Below are 7,218 nucleotides of genomic sequence, written 5' to 3'. Positions count from 1 at the left end.
ACGCTTTGATCATTCCCTGGAAGACCAGTAGTAGTTTCCGATGCACATCTGGAGGCATTCTGAAATCTGTGGACTAATTGAGTGTTGATGAAACACAGAAATTGCATCGGGATTGAATACAACAGTCACCATGCAGACTTTCCTCCATGGGAGTAATGTCTCAATCAGTCTACGCTTTGATCGTTCCCTGGAAGACCAGTAGTAGTTTCCGATGCACATCTGGAGGCACTCTGAAAACTGTGGACTAACTGATTGTTGATGAAACACAGAAATTGCATTGGGATTGAATACAACAGTCACCATGCGCACTTTCCTCCACAGGAGTAATGTCTCAAACAGTCTACGCTTTGATCGTTTCCTGGAAAACCAGTAGTAGTATCCCGATGCACATCTGGAGGCATTCTGTAATCTGTGGACTATCAGAGTGTTGATGAAACACAGATATTGCATCGGGATTGAATACAACAGTCACCACGCGCACTTTCCTCCATATGAGCAATGTCTCTAACAGTCTACGCTTTGATCGGTCCCTGGAAGACCAGTATTAGTTTCCGATGCACATCTGGTGGCATACTGTAATCTGTGGGCTATCAGAGTGGTACTGAAACACAGAAATTGCATCAGGATTGAATACAACAGTCACCATGCGCACTTTCCTCCACGGGAGTAATGTCTCCAACAGTCTACGCTTTGATCGTTCGCTGGAAGACCAGTAGTAGTTTCCTATGCACATCTGTAGACATTCTGTAATCTGTGGACCCACACAGTGTTGTTGAAACACTGATATTGCATCGGGATTTAATACAACAGTCACCATGCGCACTTTCTTCCATGTTACTAATGTCTCAAACAGTCTACGCTTTGATCGTTCCCTTGATGACCAGTGGTATTTTCCAATGCATATCTGGAGGCATTCTGAAAACTGTGGACTAACGGATTGTTGATGAAACACAGAAATTGCACTGGGATTGAATACAACAGTCACCATGCGCACTTTCTTCCATGTTACTAATGTCTCAAACAGTCTACGCTTTGATCGTTCCCTGGAAGACCAGTGGTAGCTTCCAATGCATATCTGGAGGCATCCTGCAATCTGTGGACTATCAGAGTGTTGATGAAACACAGAAATTGTATTGGGATTGAATACAACAGTCACCATGCGCACTCTCCTCCATGGGAGTAATGTCTCAAACAGTCTACGCTTTGATCATTCCCTGGAAGACCAGTAGTAGTTTCCGATGCACATCTGGAGGCATTCTGAAATCTGTGGACTAATTGAGTGTTGATGAAACACAGAAATTGCATCGGGATTGAATACAACAGTCACCATGCGGACTTTCCTCCATGGGAGTAATGTTTCAATCAGTCTACGCTTTGATCGTTCCCTGGAAGACCAGTAGTAGTTTCCGATGCACATCTGGAGGCACTCTGAAAACTGTGGACTAACTGATTGTTGATGAAACACAGAAATTGCATTGGGATTGAATACAACAGTCACCATGCGCACTTTCCTCCACAGGAGTAATTTCTCAAACAGTCTACGCTTTGATCGTTCCCTGGAAAACCAGTACTAGTATCCCGATGCACATCTGGAGGCATTCTGTAATCTGTGGACTATCAGAGTGTTGATGAAACACAGATATTGCATCGGGATTGAATACAACAGTCACCACGCGCACTTTCCTCCATATGAGTAATGTCTCTAACAGTCTACGCTTTGATCGGTCCCTGGAAGACCAGTATTAGTTTCCGATGCACATCTGGTGGCATACTGTAATCTGTGGGCTATCAGAGTGTTGCTGAAACACAGAAATTGCATCAGGATTGAATACAACAGTCACCATGCGCACTTTCCTCCACGGGAGTAATGTCTCCAACAGTCTACGCTTTGATCGTTCGCTGGAAGACGAGTAGTAGTTTCCGATGCACATCTGTAGACATACTGTAATCTGTGGACCCTCACAGTGTTGATGAAACACAGATAATGCATCGGGATTTAATACAACAGCCACCATGCGCACTTTCTTCCATGTTACTAATGTCTCAAACAGTCTACGCTTTGATCGTTCCCTGGAAGACCAGTGGTATTTTCCAATGCATATCTGGAGGCATTCTGAAAACTGTGGACTAACTGATTGTTGATGAAACACAGAAATTGCATTGGGATTGAATACAACAGTCACCATGCGCACTCTCCTCCATGGGAGTAATGTCTCAAACAGTCTACGCTTTGATCGTTCCCTGGAAGACCAGTAGTAGTTTCCGATGCACATCTGGAGGCATTCTAAAATCGGTGGACTAATTGAGTGTTGATGAAAAACAGAAATTGCATCGGTAATTGAATACAACAGTCACCATGGGCACTTTCCTCCATGGGAGTAATGTCTCAAACAGTCTACGCTTTGATCGTTCCCTGGAAGACCAGCAGAAGTTTCCGATGCACATCTGGAGGCATTCTGTAATCTGTGGACTATCAGAGTGTTGATGAAATACAGAAATTGCATCGGGATTGAATACAACAGTCACCATGCGCACTTTCCTTCATGGGAGTAATTCTCAAACAGTCTACGCTTTGATCGTTCCCTCGAAGACCAGTAGTAGTTTCCGATGCACATCTGGTTTCATTCTGTAATCTGTGGACTATCAGAGTGTTGATGAAATACAGAAATTGCATCGGGATTGAATACAACAGTCACCATGCGCACCTTCCCCCATGGGGGTAATGTCTCAAAGAGTTTACGGTTTGATCGTTCAATGGAAGACCAGTAGTAGTATCCGATGCACATCTGGAGGCATTCTGTAATCTGTGGAGTATCAGAGTGTTGATGAAACACAGTAATTGCACGGTATTGAATACAACAGTCACCATGCGCACTTTCCTCCATGTTAGTAATTTCTGAAACAGTCTACGCTTCTATCGTTCCCTGGAAGACCAGTGGTAGTTTCCAATGCACATCTGGAGGCATTCTGTACTCTGTGGACTATCAGAGTGTTGATGAAACACAGAAATTTCATCGGGATTGAATACAACAGTCACAATGCGCACTTTCCTCCATGGGAGTAATGTCTGAAACAGTCCACGCTTTGATCGTTACCTGGAAGACCAGTAGTAGTTTCCGATGCACATCTGGTGTCATTCTTTAATCTGTGGACTATCAGAGTGTAGATGAAACACTGAAATTGCATCGGGATTGAATACAACAGTCACCATGCGCACTTCCCTCCATGGGAGTAATGTCTCAAACTGTCTACGCTTTGATCGTTCCCTGGAAGACCAGTAGTAGTTTCCAATGGACATCTGGTGGCATTCTGTAATCTGTGGACTATCAGAGTGTTGATGAAACACAGAAATTCCATTGGGATTGAATACAACAGTCACCATGCACACTATCCCCCACAGGAGTAATATCTCAAACAGTCTACGCTTTGATCGTTCCCTGGATCACCAGTAGTTGTTTCCGATGCACATCTGGTGGCATTCTGTAATCTGTAGACTATCAGAGTGATGACGAAACACAGAAATTGCATCGGTATTGGATACAATAGTCACCATGCGCACTTTCATCCACAGGAGCAATGTCTCAAACAGTCTACGCTTTGATCGTTCTCTCGATGACCACTAGTAGTTTCCGATGCACATCTGGTGGCATTCTGTAATCCGTGGACTATCAGAGTGTTGATGAAACACAGATATTGCATCGGGATTGATACAACAGTCACCACGCGCACTTTCCTCCATATGAGTAATGTCTCTAACAGTCTACGCTTTGATCGGTCCCTGGAAGACCAGTATTAGTTTCCGATGCACATCTGGTGGCATACTGTAATCTGTGGGCTATCAGAGTGTTGCTGAAACACAGAAATTGCATCAGGATTGAATACAACAGTCACCATGCGCACTTTCCTCCACGGGAGTAATGTCTCCAACAGTCTACGCTTTGATCGTTCGCTGGAAGACCAGTAGTAGTTTCCGATGCACATCTGTAGACATTCTGTAATCTGTGGACCCACACAGTGTTGATGAAACACTGATATTGCATCGGGATTTAATACAACAGTCACCATGCGCACTTTCTTCCATGTTACTAATGTCTCAAACAGTCTACGCTTTGATCGTTCCCTGGAAGACCAGTGGTATTTTCCAATGCATATCTGGAGGCATTCTGAAAACTGTGGACTAACGGATTGTTGATGAAACACAGAAATTGCATTGGGATTGAATACAACAGTCACCATGCGCACTCTCCTCCATGGGAGTAATGTCTCAAACAGTCTACGCTTTGATCATTCCCTGGAAGACCAGTAGTAGTTTCCGATGCACATCTGGAGGCATTCTGAAATCTGTGGACTAATTGAGTGTTGATGAAACACAGAAATTGCATCGGGATTGAATACAACAGTCACCATGCGGACTTTCCTCCATGGGAGTAATGTTTCAATCAGTCTACGCTTTGATCGTTCCCTGGAAGACCAGTAGTAGTTTCCGATGCACATCTGGAGGCACTCTGAAAACTGTGGACTAACTGATTGTTGATGAAACACAGAAATTGCATTGGGATTGAATACAACAGTCACCATGCGCACTCTCCTCCATGGGAGTAATGTCTCAAACAGTCTACGCTTTGATCGTTCCCTGGAAGACCAGTAGTAGTTTCCGATGCACATCTGGAGGCATTCTAAAATCGGTGGACTAATTGAGTGTTGATGAAAAACAGAAATTGCATCGGTAATTGAATACAACAGTCACCATGCGCACTTTCCTCCATGAGAGTAATGTCTCAAACAGTCTACGCTTTGATCGTTCCCTGGAAGACCAGCAGAAGTTTCCGATGCACATCTGGAGGCATTCTGTAATCTGTGGACTATCAGAGTGTTGATGAAATACAGAAATTGCATCGGGATTGAATACAACAGTCACCATGCGCACTTTCCTCCATGGGAGTAATTCTCAAACATTCTACGCTTTGATCGTTCCCTCGAAGACCAGTAGCAGTTTCCGATGCACATCTGGTGGCTTTCTGTAATCTGTGGACTATCAGAGTGTTGATGAAATACTGAAATTGCATCGGGATTGAATACAACAGTCACCATGCGCACCTTCCGCCATGGGGGTAATGTCTCAAAGAGTTTACGGTTTGATCGTTCAATGGAAGACCAGTAGTAGTATCCGATGCACATCTGGAGGCATTCTGTAACCTGTGGAGTATCAGAGTGTTGATGAAACACAGTAATTGCACGGTATTGAATACAACAGTCACCATGCGCACTTTCCTACATGTTAGTAATTTCTGAAACAGTCTACGCTTCAATCGTTCCCTGGAAGACCAGTGGTAGTTTCCAATGCACATCTGGTGGCATTCTGTACTCTGTGGACTATCAGAGTGTTGATGAAACACAGAAATTTCATCGGGATTGAATACAACAGTCACAATGCGCACTTTCCTCCATGGGAGTAATGTCTGAAACAGTCCACGCTATGAACGTTACCTGGAAGACCAGTAGTAGTTTCCGATGCACATCTGGTGTCATTCTTTAATCTGTGGACTATCAGAGTGTAGATGAAACACTGAAATTGCATCGGGATTGAATACAACAGTCACCATGCACACTTCCCTCCATGGGAGTAATGTCTCAAACTGTCTACGCTTTGATCGTTCCCTGGAAGACCAGTAGTAGTTTCCAATGGACATCTGGTGGCATTCTGTAATCTGTGGACTATCAGAGTGTTGATGAAACACAGAAATTGCATTGGGATTGAATACAACAGTCACCATGCACACTATCCCCCACAGGAGTAATATCTCAAACAGTCTACGCTTTGATCGTTCCCTGGATCACCAGTAGTTGTTTCCGATGCACATCTGGTGGCATTCTGTAATCTGTAGACTATCAGAGTGATGACGAAACACAGAAATTGCATCGGTATTGGATACAATAGTCACCATGCGCACTTTCATCCACAGGAGTAATGTCTCTAACAGTCTACGCTTTGATCGTTCTCTCGATGACCAGTAGTAGTTTCCGATGCACATCTGGTGGCATTCTGTAATCCGTGGACTATCAGAGTGTTGATGAAACACAGAAATTGCATCGGGATTGAATACGACAGTTACCATGCGCACTTTCCTCCAGGGAGGTATGTCTCAAACTGTCTACGCTTTTATCGTTCCCTGGAAGACCAGTAGTAGTTTCCGATGCACATCTGGTGGCATTCTGTAATCTGTGGACTATCAGAGTGTTGATGAAACACAGAAATTGCATCGGGATTGAATACAACAGTCACCATGCGCACTCTCCTCCATGGGAGTAATGCCTCAAACAGTCTACGCTTTGATCGTTCCCTGGAAAACCAGTAGTAGTTTCTGATGCACATCTGGAGGCATTCTGAAAACTGTGGACTAACTGATTGTTGATGAAACACAGAAATTGCATTGGGATTGATTACAACAGTCACCATGCGCACTTTCCTCCATGGGAGTAATGTCTCTAACAGTCTACGCTTGGATCGTTCCCAGGAAGACCAGTAGTAGTTTCCGATGCACATCTGGAGGCATTCTGTAATCTGTGGAGTATCAGAGTGTTCATGACACACAGAAATTGCATCGGGATTGAATACAACAGTCACCATGCGCACCTTCCTCCATGGGAGTAATGTCTCAAAGAGTTTACGGTTTGATCGGTCCCTGGAAGACCAGAAGTAGTTTCCGATGCACATCTGGAGGCATTCTGTAATCTGTGGACTATCAGAGTGTTGATGAAACACAGAAATTGCATTGGGATTGAATACAACAGTCACCATGCTCACTTTCCACCACGGGATTAATGTCTCAAACTGCTTACGCTTTGATCGTTCCCTGGAAGACCAGTAGTAGTTTTCGATGCACATCTGGTGGCATTCTGTAATCTGTTAACTATCAGAGTGTTAATGAAACACAGAAATTGCATCGGGATTGAATACAACAGTCACCATGCGCACTTTCCTCCAGGGGAGTAATGTCTGAAACAGTCCACGGTTTGATCGTTCCCTTTAAGACCAGTAGTAGTTTCCGATGCACATCTGGTGACATTCTGGAATCCGTGGACTATCAGAGTGTTGATGAAACACAGAAATTGCATCGGGATTGAATACAACAGTCACCATGCGCACTTTCCTCCATAGGAGTAATGTCTCAAACAGTCTACGCTTTGAACGTTCCCTGGAAGACCAGTAGTAGTATC

This window comes from Schistocerca gregaria, chromosome 9 (assembly GCF_023897955.1).
Source record: "Schistocerca gregaria isolate iqSchGreg1 chromosome 9, iqSchGreg1.2, whole genome shotgun sequence".
Taxonomy (NCBI): domain Eukaryota; kingdom Metazoa; phylum Arthropoda; class Insecta; order Orthoptera; family Acrididae; genus Schistocerca; species Schistocerca gregaria.
The sequence above is the reverse complement of the archived record's forward strand: the minus strand, read 5'-3'. Positions refer to the sequence as shown.